This window comes from Columba livia, chromosome 1 (assembly GCF_036013475.1).
Source record: "Columba livia isolate bColLiv1 breed racing homer chromosome 1, bColLiv1.pat.W.v2, whole genome shotgun sequence".
Lineage (NCBI taxonomy): Eukaryota > Metazoa > Chordata > Aves > Columbiformes > Columbidae > Columba > Columba livia.
The window spans coordinates 182666256-182680664 of NC_088602.1; the positions used below are offsets into that span (position 1 = coordinate 182666256).

Below are 14409 nucleotides of genomic sequence, written 5' to 3' on the forward strand. Positions count from 1 at the left end.
GCATTCCTCAGTTTTACATTGTATTATCCCATAACATAATTTGTTATTACATACGAAATTTGTCTCCTCTTCAATATCACCATTCTTAAACAGCTGAAACGTTAGAACAAGATATTCATTTACTAATTTCCATACTAAAAAAGAACCCTCAACCTTACACCTTCATTTATCTGATCTCTCCAGTCTCATCTTAGAATTACTACCACAGTATCTGAGTACCATCCGTACAGAATCAACAGCAATAAGGCAATTTTAATAGAATCTGCCACATTTACTTGGGAACACTCAAGGTGTCACTTAGTTTTGAGAAAGTCTTACTATGGGGTTGAGTCTTATTTTTCTCAAATAATGTCAAAATTTAGATATACTCTGTCTCTTCTGGATTATTAAAATCTGCATTATTCCATTTTTCTTAATTTTTACTAATCTCATGATCTTCAAAATTTCAAAAAGTTTTATTATTTGAAATGTGTGCATTCATACAATTAGTGCCGACCTGCAAGCTGCACCTACCAAAAGGACAAATCTCGTTTTGCTGCTCCAGCTACAAATAAGGGTATTCAAAGAACCAGTTGTTGTTGTTATATTCTGTTATATTCTGTCACCATTTTGCACAGAAATTTATAATACAAAATAAGTCGCGCTATGCCATCTACAAGTGTCATGATTAGAGCAATAAATTTTAGAACTGTAAATGATGTATACATCTCTTATTTTATAGAACAGCTAAATTGAAAAAAGAATCTGATGAAGAAAATAAATCATGTGTGAAGTTCTTGTGAGAAAACAATCTACTTTCTTCCATTATGGATGTTACTACCAGGCAGCGTAACCAATTACAGAAGCAAAAGGTGACCCCACTTTACAGCTGTCACATTTTGATTAAGCCAAAATATAAGAAAAATCCTTCCCAGGTGACGTTAAATCACAACCGTAGTAGAAACTTTCTAGCTTAATTTCCTATAAACTTTTCTTGAATTACCCATTTTTATGGTGAGCTTATAAAGGATAAATAAACCCAAATATTTAATCACTACAATGGATGTTATCCCAGAAGGAATAAAAATAAAATAAAAAAATCATTCTTTTGATCTAAGTTTACTGGAAATAAATCATGGAATAATTTTGATAAATTTACTGGAAATGAATCATGGAATAATTTTGATTGGGAGGGACCTGCAGAGATCATCCTGCTCAAATCATTGCTAACTTCATAGTTTGATCAGGCTGCTCACAGCCCTCCCTAGACAAACTCTGAAAACTTGAATTAATTGTATCATATGTCTTCTTTGAATCCTTTATTCTCACTTTTAAATTCTTCAGGCTACCTTGCACCATCAGTCATAGGACTTTTCTGTAGCATACCAGAGCACCACTTGCTTTTTATAAATATATATTGTTCTGAAGGAAACAATCGTATATATGCTAGTCACACTAATGTATTCTTCTGTGAATGGGAAAAAGAGTCTCCTGTTTGAAAGCACCAGAAAATAAATAATTTAGCTTACATTTTTCCAACATGGATTGCTAGTTGCTAATTTTTATAGAAAGCAAAAAAGTAATTCTTCTTTGTGATGCTGAGAATATAAAAATATTACAGAGCATGGTCTAGGTTTAAAAAAATTTTAAAAACAAACAAAAAAATCCCAACAGCTGCGGATTTATTTATTTAGGTCATCAAGTGGGGAAAAATAAATAGTAACATGGCTATTTTATAACAAATTTAACAATGTCTCAGGGAAAGTTTTTCTTTCCAAAAAGTCATTTTAGCTAAATATAATAGATTCAGGTCCAGTAGGGGGATTTTTGATACTGTGTCAGGTAACCCTTCTCAGACAGCAGTAATTAAAACATGAAAACCAACACAATGCTTATGTGCTTCACTTGTGCTTCACGAGTGAAGACAAGCCAGTAGTAACATAGAAGGAAATGTCTGGGGAGGGCGGTGGTAGTGGTATAAAACAAGCTAAGTCGTAACTTTCACAATTATAATGCCCAGGATCCAAAAGTGTTAGGAATAACTTTTAAGAGATAAGACCTTCTCAAGCATAGTCAGTTCTCAGTCATCCATGGGGAAAAAGAAAATACTCTGGATAATCTATAACCTAATCTGGGCGATTTGATGAGGTTCCCCAATTATTTGTTCTGGCTTCCTCACAAGGACATCTAGGCACTGGAGAGGGCAGTGAACACAACCTGCAGCAAGGACGCTGTAGGATACACAAGGGACAGCCATTTTGCCTTTTGAAATGAAAGCAGCCCATTTTTAGACCCAAGCAGTACTTTGAAGTAGCATGGACAAGTTTTTGCAGCACTGCATATAAGATAATATTGTCCTATAGTCCCAAGCTGTTTGCACACGGAATGAGCTTGGTGATTATCTTACAACAGTACTAATAGATTTTCAGAGTGACACTGTTACTGACATAATCCAGTCTAACATCCTACAAATCACACAACTTCAGTCCCTGAACTCAACTTACTGAGCATATAGTTCAAACAGTTTAACTTTTTTAATTAAAAAAATAAAATATGGAGAACCTTCTGACGCAATTTTACAATCCAGAGTCAGAAGGCCATGATAAAAAAGGGGTTGCATTTTTATTTTACCTGATTGATCCATATGTTATGTAGAAAACACTAAAACAAATTACCTCCAACCAATGTCTGCCACTATCTGTGACTTAAAACTCAGCAAAACCTCTCACTGAATAAATTTGAAAAAAACAGACAGAATATTTTTTGAAGAAAACAAATTGAGATGTGTATCTAGGAGGGAGATTTAGAAAAAAGACTCACCAAAACTTAATTTAGATTTCAACTGTCTCAAAGTATTACCTTCCCACATATAAAGAATTGATATGTGTTTTGATTTATATCTAAGACATCACCTAAGACGTCACATAAAAAGTTGAAAGACACATTTCCTTTGCAGGGATGTTTTTTAATTTAGTAGGCAAGCTCATAGAAAACCTTTATTAGATAGCAGTTTCCTTGAAAGACTGACAAATAGAGCCAAGGACATCTATTATCAGCAGAAATTCCCTTGCTTATTTCTGCCAGGCTTTTTTTTTTTTTTTTTGGTCTCCTCACAACTCACTCATTTTACTTTCAAAGACTCTTTTCATCCAAGACAACTTCATTAAACAAAAACTTGGATGCAGGAGGGGGAAGGAAAAAAACACTTATACTTTAAGACAACAAAATAAACAGAAGTTTACCTCCTTAAATTCATAGTCAGAACTTTAATGTTTTATATCTATATATCTAGAAAGCAAGTGAAAGGAAAAGTAGGCAGGAGCTGCAAAAAAAAAAAAAAAAAAAAAAAAAAAAAATGCTTTCTTCTCTTTATTTTTCCCCTACCTGAACTGTTGTGGTCTTTCTCTTCAGCATTCTACCCTCATTTAGTTGTAAGTCTAAATTCCCTATGGGTCCATTAAGTAAGTTGCTAGGCAAACAGTCCAGTAGCAACTGTAAAACAGGAGGTTCGGATGGCAGCCAGTTTTATAGGTCACTACACTGTAAACCTTCTATCATAAAAGAAGAAACTAGTCTTGCTAACTGCAACTATTAGGCTTGTTAATCTTTCATTTCTCTAAAAAGATTGAGAGTCACTCATCATACACTAAGTTTTCATTAATGAGTATTTCTAAATCGGAGGCATCAATAAGTATAGCATTTTCCCGTATACTAGAAGAGTATAATTCTCTACTCATTGAATATTTTAATACTATCAATCAAGTGTTTAGAAATAATACACTAGGTGGTAGATGCCCCATCCCTGGAAACATTCAAGGCCAGGCTGGATGGGGCTCTGAGTAACCTGATCTAGTTGCAGATGTCCCTGCTCATTGCTGGGGGTTTGCACTAGGTGACCTTCGAAGGTCTCTTCCCACCCAAACTTTTCTATGATTCTGCTCTACAGTCATAGCCCTGTTAAACATGTACAATTACCATGCAATGGACTTCCAGCTTACTAACTTGAAGAGTATATATAACACTACAAAGTACTTAACCCTAAGTAAGCAGTATATATTGTGTTTTCTTTCTTTTCATTATTTCAATTAACGAAAGCAAACCTATTCACACAAAATTAGCCAGCTACCACGTTATCAGATGCCATCTCTTAGATCGAAATATTGTTTCTTTGCTATAATGTATCATTATCTTGAAACTGAGCGCACAAACTTTTCAGAGTGATCCTCATATCAATTCAACCACAGAACATTACTGGAGAACAGCAAACCGCAGAGTCCTGCTGATGTGACCACACTGCACTACCATGTGGAAGAATTTCTGCTCCAGTTAGCAAGTCCAGAAGTCCCAGAAACAAGAAGATTTCAATATCATTGTTCTTAAGGACTGGAAATGCAGCAGTGAAAGAAAGCAGCACGCAAAACTGAAAAATCAAGGCAGATCCACACATGGCCTGGACCTGTATATCTTTAAGGTTTCTTTAGTTACTAGTTCGACACTGGAATACTTCCAAGCTGAAAAACAATGTGAAGCAGAGCAAAATAAAAACATTTTTTCTGTGAAGTTTATATATTTAGTGGAAAAAAAAATTGTGTTAAAATATGTATTATTGGAACTGTATCATCACCAAAGAAAAGTCATGCAGAAAGCAAAACATTCGTGATATCAACTAGTTCTCCGGGTTTCTCTGTCTTTGTTTGTTCATTCTCAGTAACATTTTAACTTCTATGGTAGTAGAAGTAGACCAATAATCGCCAATCTTTATATTTTCAGGTACAACAAAAAAAAACTGTTTGCATCTAAGAAATGGAAATGCATAAGCTAAATGATCACCATTGTCAAAGTTAGATAAATTTAAGCAATGACAGTAATACCAGGGATTTCTCATAACTATCAAGTGCAGGGAAAATAGCGGCAACATTTTTTCCCAATTAAGCCCTGGATAATCTTCCATACCCCCTAATTTGTTGGTCCTTGTATGATTTTTTCAGATTTAACATGATATTCTCTATATATTTACTTCTCCAGAAGTGCAATAAAATTTCAAGCAAAGAAATTGATTTTTATAACGTTACTATAATCTTGAAAGAATGCTTAGAATTTGCCTACTTATCCTGTCAGTTCTTGAGGAAAAATATAATGAAAGCTATTTGCGTTATTTGAAATCTCTGATGCATACATGTTTGGACTTGAACAGGCAAGATGGCAACTTACACTTCTAGATTTATAAACAACATCAGACTATTAGTGGTGCATATGTTGGTTTTGTTTGTTTGTTTTTTAAACCAATGTCCGGGCCCTGAGGGGACCCAGAGGCCTTAATGCCCCTGCTTGCCTCCTCTGGGGCTTCCCCCCACCCTGCCCACTGCCCAGGAGCCCCATTTCAGCCTGGGACCATCAGTCCCTGCCCTAGCGATGCTGGGGGCAGGTGTCCCTAGCCCTCTCACATGGATGGACTTCAGATCCCCATTTCAGACTGTTTCCAGCCCTGTCCCTGGTCTCATCAGTGTTTACTGCTGATGGGACTCCAGTGATGGCCTCTGGCCCTGGCTCATCACTTGCTGTGTGGGAAGCTGTCGATAGACCCCAACACCAGACCTGGCTCTGCTGCCATGCTTGCACCCCTCGGTGAGGGCACAGGGTCCCCTCTTGGCTCAAGCCCCTCACAGAACTGCCTTGCTCTTGCTGCTCCCTGACAGCAGACACAGAAACATGTCTGTGTTAAGTCACGATTTTACATGAATGATGGCGGCTTTACTCTTAAGCCTGGACATGGGGTAGATCTTCCCTAGTCACAGTGGAAGCTTAGAAAGTTCATATGCAAATAGCAAACAGGTGCCCTTCTTGAACGGAACCAGATGCCATTTTCTTACTCATGCATTTAGGCACCAAAATACCTTCTCAAACCTGGCCATCAATTATTTGCTAATTCTTGTTTTTAACTGATTAAATAATACTAAACACTCTATTTGGCTGAGTTTTCCTGATAACTTTTTTAAGTTCTCAGAGATACTTTCTTGCTTCATTGATATTCTTGTCTCCACTGTTGCTGCATCAAGAAAAAAAAACACCATGCACATGAATTCGTGAACAGACATTAAAAGATGTAATGAGGCAGTCTGCTTTGTCAGAACTTGAATGGCTTGAGAAATCCGTGAAGTATGTCATTGAAAAATCACACTATATAACTAAGAAATTAACTCATTTCTGCAGATATACAGTCTACTTTTTTGGTACACACTTAATAAGCATAGACAAAACTCATATCATGAATTTTTTGCAAGTGATTTTCTGCTGTCAGTGCATCACAGAGATGTGTAAAGTAGTTCTAAATGGGCTGCTGAGATAGCATCATCATGTTAGCTCACATACTGCATAATGTACTCAGACCATTAGTTGTAACATTTTTTTTTTAAGACTGGCATATCTAAAGAATTTCAGTCACCTCAAAAAATCCCATTTTGGAACACAACTGGACAGGAACGAATATGATTTGGACTTGTGTAAAGAAATAATTGTATTTTCTCTAGACAAAAATGCAAAATAACTAAAACGTACTTTAGTAAAGCATAATATACGAGAAACTTTGCATGCTGCAGCAGTAAATGGAGTACACTGCTACTCTCTAAGGTATGCTGCTTAAATAAATAGAATTTAGAGGAAAACCAGCTTTCTAACAACAGTCAAACACACCCACCTAATCAATATCAGAAATAATGAATTTACCACACATGTCATATTTCTAAAATGGTCCTTATGAAAGTTTAGAATTATTATACACTTTAAATCAAACCACAACCCAGTATTATTAAAAAAAAAAAAAAAAGGTAATAGATGGAAAGACTGAAGAAGCATTAAAACAAAAAAAAACCCTACTCAAAATGTTCAAATGAAACACAACAGTTTATACTACACAATTACATCAATGAACCTATAATTTTAAAAATTTCTGTAAAGAGGCTATAAAGAAATTTAATGGAAGTCTAAAGAAAAACAAACTCATATTTAGCAAACGTACTTTTTTTGGAAGTTAAGCACTACATTAACATTGTGCTTCATGTTCTAAAGAATATAAGTCTCTCTTCCTTAACTCCATTTTTTATATTTCCTCCAACAGTCACAATCAAAGAAAAATAACAAAGTTGTTTACTGTGTCTGCCCACCACAAAGGTAAACTGCACTGCATACACACTATTCATTGCTGATTAAGCAGTTACATTTTATCTTGCTTCTCTCCATAGCAGGCCAAATTAAAACCTTCACCTTACAAATGCTGGCCATGTGGTAACATGAGGGGATGTTTTTACTTACAGATGCAGCTCTGAAAATCACTGAGATTAAGCTGAATTAAAAGTTGCAGATTTGTAGCCACGTTTTATAAGTTTCAAATCTCACTATAAATGAGATTAAATGAAAATTATGTTTGCTATGTGAAATGATAAAATTGGCATACCAGACAGAAGTTATTTTTAATCTCTGTTTGTTTTCATTTTGGGGCATATTTGGTGTTTTTATTTTTTAAAAGACAATTTTTATGTTTACCAATTTCCATGTTTAGTTAAATGAAAATATAGCAAACATATTTATCTGTAAAGCCTTGAGGTCATCCTGACTTTGCCAGCTGCAGGAGCAACTTAATCCAAGCAAAAACTGAAGTGCTTTTAAATGTAAAATGTGCTTGCTTTCACATGAGCAAGCAGCCCGCAGGTAAAAAATGCCTGCCATGAACTCGAAAGATAATGGTGAGATTTCAACTAAATTTGTTGATCAGAAATCCTCTGAATATCATAACGAACCATATTATAATAAGCAATGGGCACAGACGTGAGATGTGACAACAGAATGCCTTTTTTTTTTTTTTAATTAAAAAAATGTAACCACTTCCTCTCCCAGCTCATGTTATGTTGGATAATTTACATTTTGTAAAAATGCAGAAAAAGGAAGGGCAGGGGAAAAAACAACAGAATAACAATATCACATTGCCTAAAGAATGTTTTTGGCCTGAAGACAGTAAGATATTTTACAAGACTTACCACCACTACAGTGAGCATTGCTGGCTTGGATTGAGCATTTCAGAAACTGAAATCTGTTACCACGTGGATTTTAGCCTACATAAAATTAGACTAAGCGGCACCATCAGTGAGTAGAAAGTGTAGGTAAAAACCTACAAAACTTCTAACTTAGTTGAGAATATTCAAAAGCATCTAAGTAGCAGAGACAATATACAGTCATTAGATACTGACAAGCTTTCCTTGTTTTCTGTGCTTGAGACCTGAGCGTAGTATGATATTACATTTCCAGTCTTGCCTCACCGAAAGACTTCAGTCCATAAAGATGTAAGTATAACCTTTATACATTAAAAGCCCCTTTAACCTGCCAGAATAGCACACCACAGAAATTTTTAGGGTATATATGCATTAGGCTTCACATATTTGGATTGAGGGAGCTGGATTTTCTTCTTGAGCTCCAGCAAGAAGATACTCTAAGATTTTATTAGGCATTTACTACTCTAGTCTGAACTTAAGACCTCTTCATTAGTTAATTTATATATTTAATACCTATATGATTCACTGAATAAAACAGGAGCCTTTGATATTTATCATGCCATATTATATTTGTTCATTTATAATGGGACATCCACCATGAAATAATAGATATGGTTCCAAATCAGCAATGTTCCAAGAATGAATTAATTTCATAAGTCCTGTTGAATGCAATTCTAGAATTACTCCATCCATAGTTCTTTGCCTTCTGTTATTTAGCAGATGTTAAAAAATTGAAGAAACACTATTCACTGACTGAAAACTTAGTGACTAATAATAATCAGTGATTTCAAAATCCAAACATTTATACAGTTCCTTTAAAACTATCATCTGAATAAGAATGAAAAAGAAAAATCCTAAGAATTAGTACATAAGTACAATGCTAAAAATATTTAAGAATGTTATAAAATTAATTAATTGTTTGAAATATATGCCTTCATTTCTCAATACCAACCTTTCCCCTACTCACTTATTCCACCTATTCAAACACAATGCTGGGAAACAGATCACTAAGGAATAACTCATCCAGGTAGAAACACACTACATGGATGAGTGTATATTTCTCTACATTAAATTCAGGGTTAGTTACATATGACTGAAGTATGAATTCCACAAGATGGAATTTTTCTCACAGGTGATGAGGAGGAGGATAGCGCATAATTTTAATCAGGATCCTCTCTATGCACTTATACTATTCAAGGAGCATATTTAATTCTCGCATGGTTGAGAAAGTCAGACATGCACAGATGGAAACAAAGCAGCTAGACAGAAACAGTAAAATATCAAAGGTACACTCAGGTTAGATGACAGTCTTCTATGGGACAGCAATTCATCCTGAAGAATTTATATTAGAGAAACATACAGTTCCCTGGTCAGGTAGCCCAAGTTCTATACACAGATCAATTTCCTCGTGGCTACCATTCCCTCCTAGCCAAGCCATCAGTAAACATCTCAGAAACATTTCACATATTCTGCCAAAGTAATTCAAAACTGGATCGCTCTCCCCAAACCTGTCCAATTCTTTACAGTCTCCAGCCTCCCTCTTCCCAGCCCTAAAATGCCACAGCCTCCAAATGCAGCCAATCCACACCAAATAGATTTACATTTGTATTTCAAAAGCTGATTTCACACACGCCTTAGATCATATGAAAAATGAACTGTTTAACCTTCTGGTAGTAGGTACTGGCAGCACAGTAAGAAAGTTTATTCTGCTTGACATATGTGTACGTTGACATTACCAGAAATCAATTTTCAAGCAAGACTTCAAAAAACTGTTGTCACACAGGCATGCACAGGGAAAATTGTTATCGGTTGCATAGTTACTCTTCTGTTCAGCCACTAAGCTTTTTTTCTGTGTTTACACTGAGCTGAAACCCAAGTGTTTTTCTAGGAAACTGGGTATTCAGAAATTACATATCAAGACAGATATGAGTTCAGATTATAGAGTTCAATTTAAAAAAAAAAAAAAAAATCTATTAAACATAGTAAGTATTTCTGCACTAGAGACTAAAAAAATGATTCTGATCTAAATCTAGGTACAGAAAAAGTAAAAGAGGAATATGCCTAGTAAGAGTTAAATTGGTCTGACTTAAGGTACCAGAAAATTATCGATGTAGCCACAAACCTCATTGTCCTGGCACACTTAAAACTGTTTATGGTTTGGCGCTTTTGTGGGGTTGGTTGGTTGGTTTGTTCGTTTGTTTGTGGGGTTTTTTGGGTTGTTTTTTTTTTTTCATAACTCATTCCAGATATACTCTGCCAATAAGGATCTACAGTTCCTACATTTTAAATAAACCTGCAATGAATCAGATATTAAAAACATTCTCATTTTTGCAATCCAATCCTTGCATGACAAGGAAAAAGGCCTATGAAATTAAAGCTTCATAGCCACGAAAAAGAAACTACAGTATTCTGTTTTCATTTTCCCATCTGAAATTAATATAAATATTAAAAAGTCAATAAATAATTAACAAAGAACACAACATAATATCACTTTGGCTTTAAAAACTATTTTATCTCTGATGTTTTAATTTTCTTAAAATTGAAGAACAACAAAAATATTTTAATATTGCCTTGTGAAATACTAGGTACTGCATCAAGTTCCGCAATACACCTGCTGACAGAAATGAGGCTCCAGGGGTCACCAGTAAGGAGAAAATTTGCAGTATGTGCTATCTATAAAAGTGTAATCAAAGAGAATATTTTATACAGTTAGAAATATCTTCTTAACATTTTGCACTCAAGCAAAATAGTCTAAGCCTATATTTTTTAACCTTCTAATGATTCTTGACCACTGCAGGTAATTTTATGAAAATGTGTCAAAGCCACTGCATTAAGTCACTTTAGTAGAAGGAGGAAAGACCCCAAGCAGCGTATCAGTTAAGGGTAGCAAATTAAGCATATTTTTATCGGGTTATCTCTCCTTGTATTCTTTTATACGGTACTATAATATTAAAATAAAATAGGAAACTGAAAGAGACCCTGAATTAAATTTTCTTATTATACCTTTCTACCACTGTCATTCAATATTCTGTCCCTGTGACTGAGAGAATTAGCAGATTTGAGGTTTTTGAATACTAGCCCATATAATGATTAAAATAAAAGATATAAACTATTTTCACTCTTCTTCTGTACAGTGTTCCAATATGTTTCTCATTACTCTGTTTGACTAAAGACAAATACTTGAAAAAAAAACCTTAAACCACCACCTGAAAAAAAAGAAAAAGTGGAGATGCAGCATACTTAGTGAAGTTGTCTATTCCACTTCTGCATCAGTAAAGAGCTGTTCTCTTCTTAATCCCTTTTTATCCTTTTAAATGAGGCCTTCTGGTCTAAAGTAACCTCAAGAACAAAAGACACAAGTGAAGATCCATAGAATCAACTACTTTCTCCAAATTGTTTCAAATCCTTTCATGACTTCTGTCCTGGCTCAGTAATCATGTTATTAATATTAAAATGTATCTCAGCTTCCAATGAGAGAATCTTTGAAGCAACTTTTATAATAAACCAGCATATATTTTGGAAACTGGTGTACTATCAGGTTCCCAAGAAAAGAAAACAGTTGTGAAGTAGCTCTGCCTGTTAAGAATAAATTTCAGATGAACTTTAGTAGTTCTTACATAGCAGATAGGAAGATAAAGATCAACAGTCCTTCCTGCCAAATATCAAGATTGTTAGCGTTATAATTAATATTAAGTAAATTAGCAAAGTCAGATAGCAAAAGATGAGGAATCTAAGATTTATTTACTGTGTTTCAAATGTATATTTGGAATCGTATTTTCAACTTCTTCTCTAACCTAACTAAACTAACTGGAGATCAGATGATAAGACATCTATATGAATATCACTAATATTATTAATCTAAAGAAAGATGATACCTTAAAACATATTAAGTATAGATAAATTACTTAAACTAAATAATGAAACAAGAATCTAAGCTTTAATTCAAATAATTTCCAAAGGTACCCTGTATCCTTCAGGAAGCTAATTTAATGGTACCTCAGGATCATTCTTGCAATTTTTAAATGGTTGGAGAATACAGTATTCTATCAGTCAGTAGTAAGGCACAACAGATTTTGATTTATGGTTTGTTATTACTGATTGTATGGACTGTAACAAATAGAAGACAAAATAATCACCTTCAGAAACACTTAACACTGCATAGATGTTAAATCTCTGTATGTTTGAGAGCTGCTAAAGAAAAAACACAGTCCAAAGCCTTAAAACTACCTAAAATCCTTTTTAAAAAGGACAATTGATGATTTCTTATCATCAAGTTCCTGTGTTGTTTTGGGGTGTTTTTAATTAAATCAGCATCCGTAGAATTTCCAGCTGGTTTATATCTGCTGTTTGAAAATTTGCTACCTAAAGACTGATGAAGAAAGTGCAACCCTTTAAAGATCTAGATACAGTCATGGTGCCTGCCTTGTGATGTCAAGCAGATGCAAGTTAGAGCAAGTTCTCCCTCCCCCTGCACACGAGTAGGTCTGCTCTGCAAATACAGCTGTTTCGAGAAATACAAAGTGGACATTTGCAAAGCTCATAACACTGCCAATGTAATGAGGTTATGAAATAATTTTTTATTTTCCTTATATATAGCTGGGCAAATTATTTCAGAGAATGCCATGACAGCAAGGATGAAACAGCTTTTGAAAGACAGAGCTGAAAAAAGGTTATTATTTTCCTGTCTTCATCTCCAAAGTAATGGTCTCTTCCATCCATTAGGACATCTGCAAACTCTCATTATGGAAATTCAGGAAAAATGAACATATGAGTCAGTAAAAAAACTTGATAAGGTTAAGAAAACAGAAGGGAAAAAAACAACTATGGAAAAAATGCAAACTGATATAAAGATCTCATGCCAACTTAAGTATCTGGATGACTCAGTATTAGTTGAACATCATACTGCAATTTGCTCATCATTTATAGTTTTGGTTCCCTATATGACTAGTACAAAATGACAGACAATCATGCAGCAATAAACATGCACATACCTATTTACAATGCATACCATACCACCAATCTAGCTGTACGGTGTTTTTTTCCCACTTAGTGAAATTTATTTCTAAAACATTCATTTAATACTTGAACTGGGTGCTTTAACTCCTGTATTTTCACATATGTCTAACCAGAGTTATATTTAGCGATCATCGAAGGAGGTCATTACTCAGTCTGTCAGGCTACGAAAGGCAACAAAATGCGGCAGGAGGAGAGCAGATCTGAAGTATCACCCTCCCAAAGGAGGGCACGGTGCTGATGGTAACGAAACTCGCTGGCAGTTTATGGGGCACAAGGTTGTGTGGTTGCTCTCACCTACTCCTTCCATAGCCACGGAGATGCTGAGCGGCCAGTGAGTTGTACAGTGGCCACAGGGACAGTGAAGCACCTCTTATGTCCTTTTCCAATCAATGTCCCTCCATCGTTCAAAGGCACAGGGTACAAACATCTGATATTTGCTGGGGCTGGGACCAGGCAAGCACAGCTGAGTTGCTGCTGGGGCTGTGAGTTCACTTAAAGGAGGCCATTGTGCCAACGGGTAGGGGAGGGAGGACAGAGAGCAGCAGCTGTTCTGCTTCAGCAGAATTTTACTATTCATTAGATGAAGGCAAAATAAAGCATTTTATCTTTGCTCTCGAGGGGGCAAAATTCAATTCTTCCAACACTGCTGAGTAGCGCTAAGATGTGGCACACCTAAACTAATGAAGTCAAGAAAATTGTTGCATTTTTAAAACACACATTATCTACACTTGGCTAATATCCTATGCACTGATACTTCGTATCACTGCATAATTACAAACCTATAAAATCTCCATTAAATTCACACCAGTAAACATTTCTCTGAACTGAATGAAATAAAGCATTTTGATATATGCTATTCTCAGCATTTATCATAGGTAACAGAAATACATTCAGTTGACTAGATTACAAAAATAGTCATAATTCCACAAAAATCAAAGTAACAGGGCGTTTAATTGCCTCAGACTAATAAAGGAAAAATGATGGCAGGATCAGTTAAAAATATATTAAACAAATGTATTTTAGGAGGCAGCACCCCACCTTCATTTTAGTGCATTTTTCCCTGGGTTTTATGAGCCTGCTAGTTCTACATGAGAAACTGTGGGATATAAAGAGAGAAACTACAGTCACTGCCTTATGGATTCCAATACAGGCTAGAAGGTAAAGCCAGCAAAAAATCCCTCATTAAATATATCATATACTTTTTGGAGAGGGTTAGAATTTTTCTTCAGAATTGTTTTCAAGTTTTTCTTGAGCCATAAAAATTTTGATTAAAAAAAAAATCTTCTCTAAATGAGAAGGACCAAAATGTCTGTTTCCGAAAGCAATGAATATTTAAAATGTTCCTGGAAAGTCCTGATAAATGGCGGGGATC

At 35.1% G+C, this 14409-nt stretch overlaps 1 protein-coding gene across 14 annotated transcripts in view; it reads right to left on the reverse strand.

The window, feature by feature from the left end:
* Positions 1–14409, reverse strand: part of IMMP2L (inner mitochondrial membrane peptidase subunit 2) — a 461654-nt gene that overhangs the window by 291680 nt on the left and 155565 nt on the right. The window contains exon 4 of one of the 14 annotated variants that reach the window (XM_065048723.1): positions 1–14409. This exon is cut by the window's right edge and continues 15241 nt beyond it. The exons of the other annotated variants lie outside the window; for them this stretch is intronic. The gene's annotated coding sequence lies outside the window, so the exon portion shown is untranslated. 14 annotated transcript variants of the gene reach the window in all.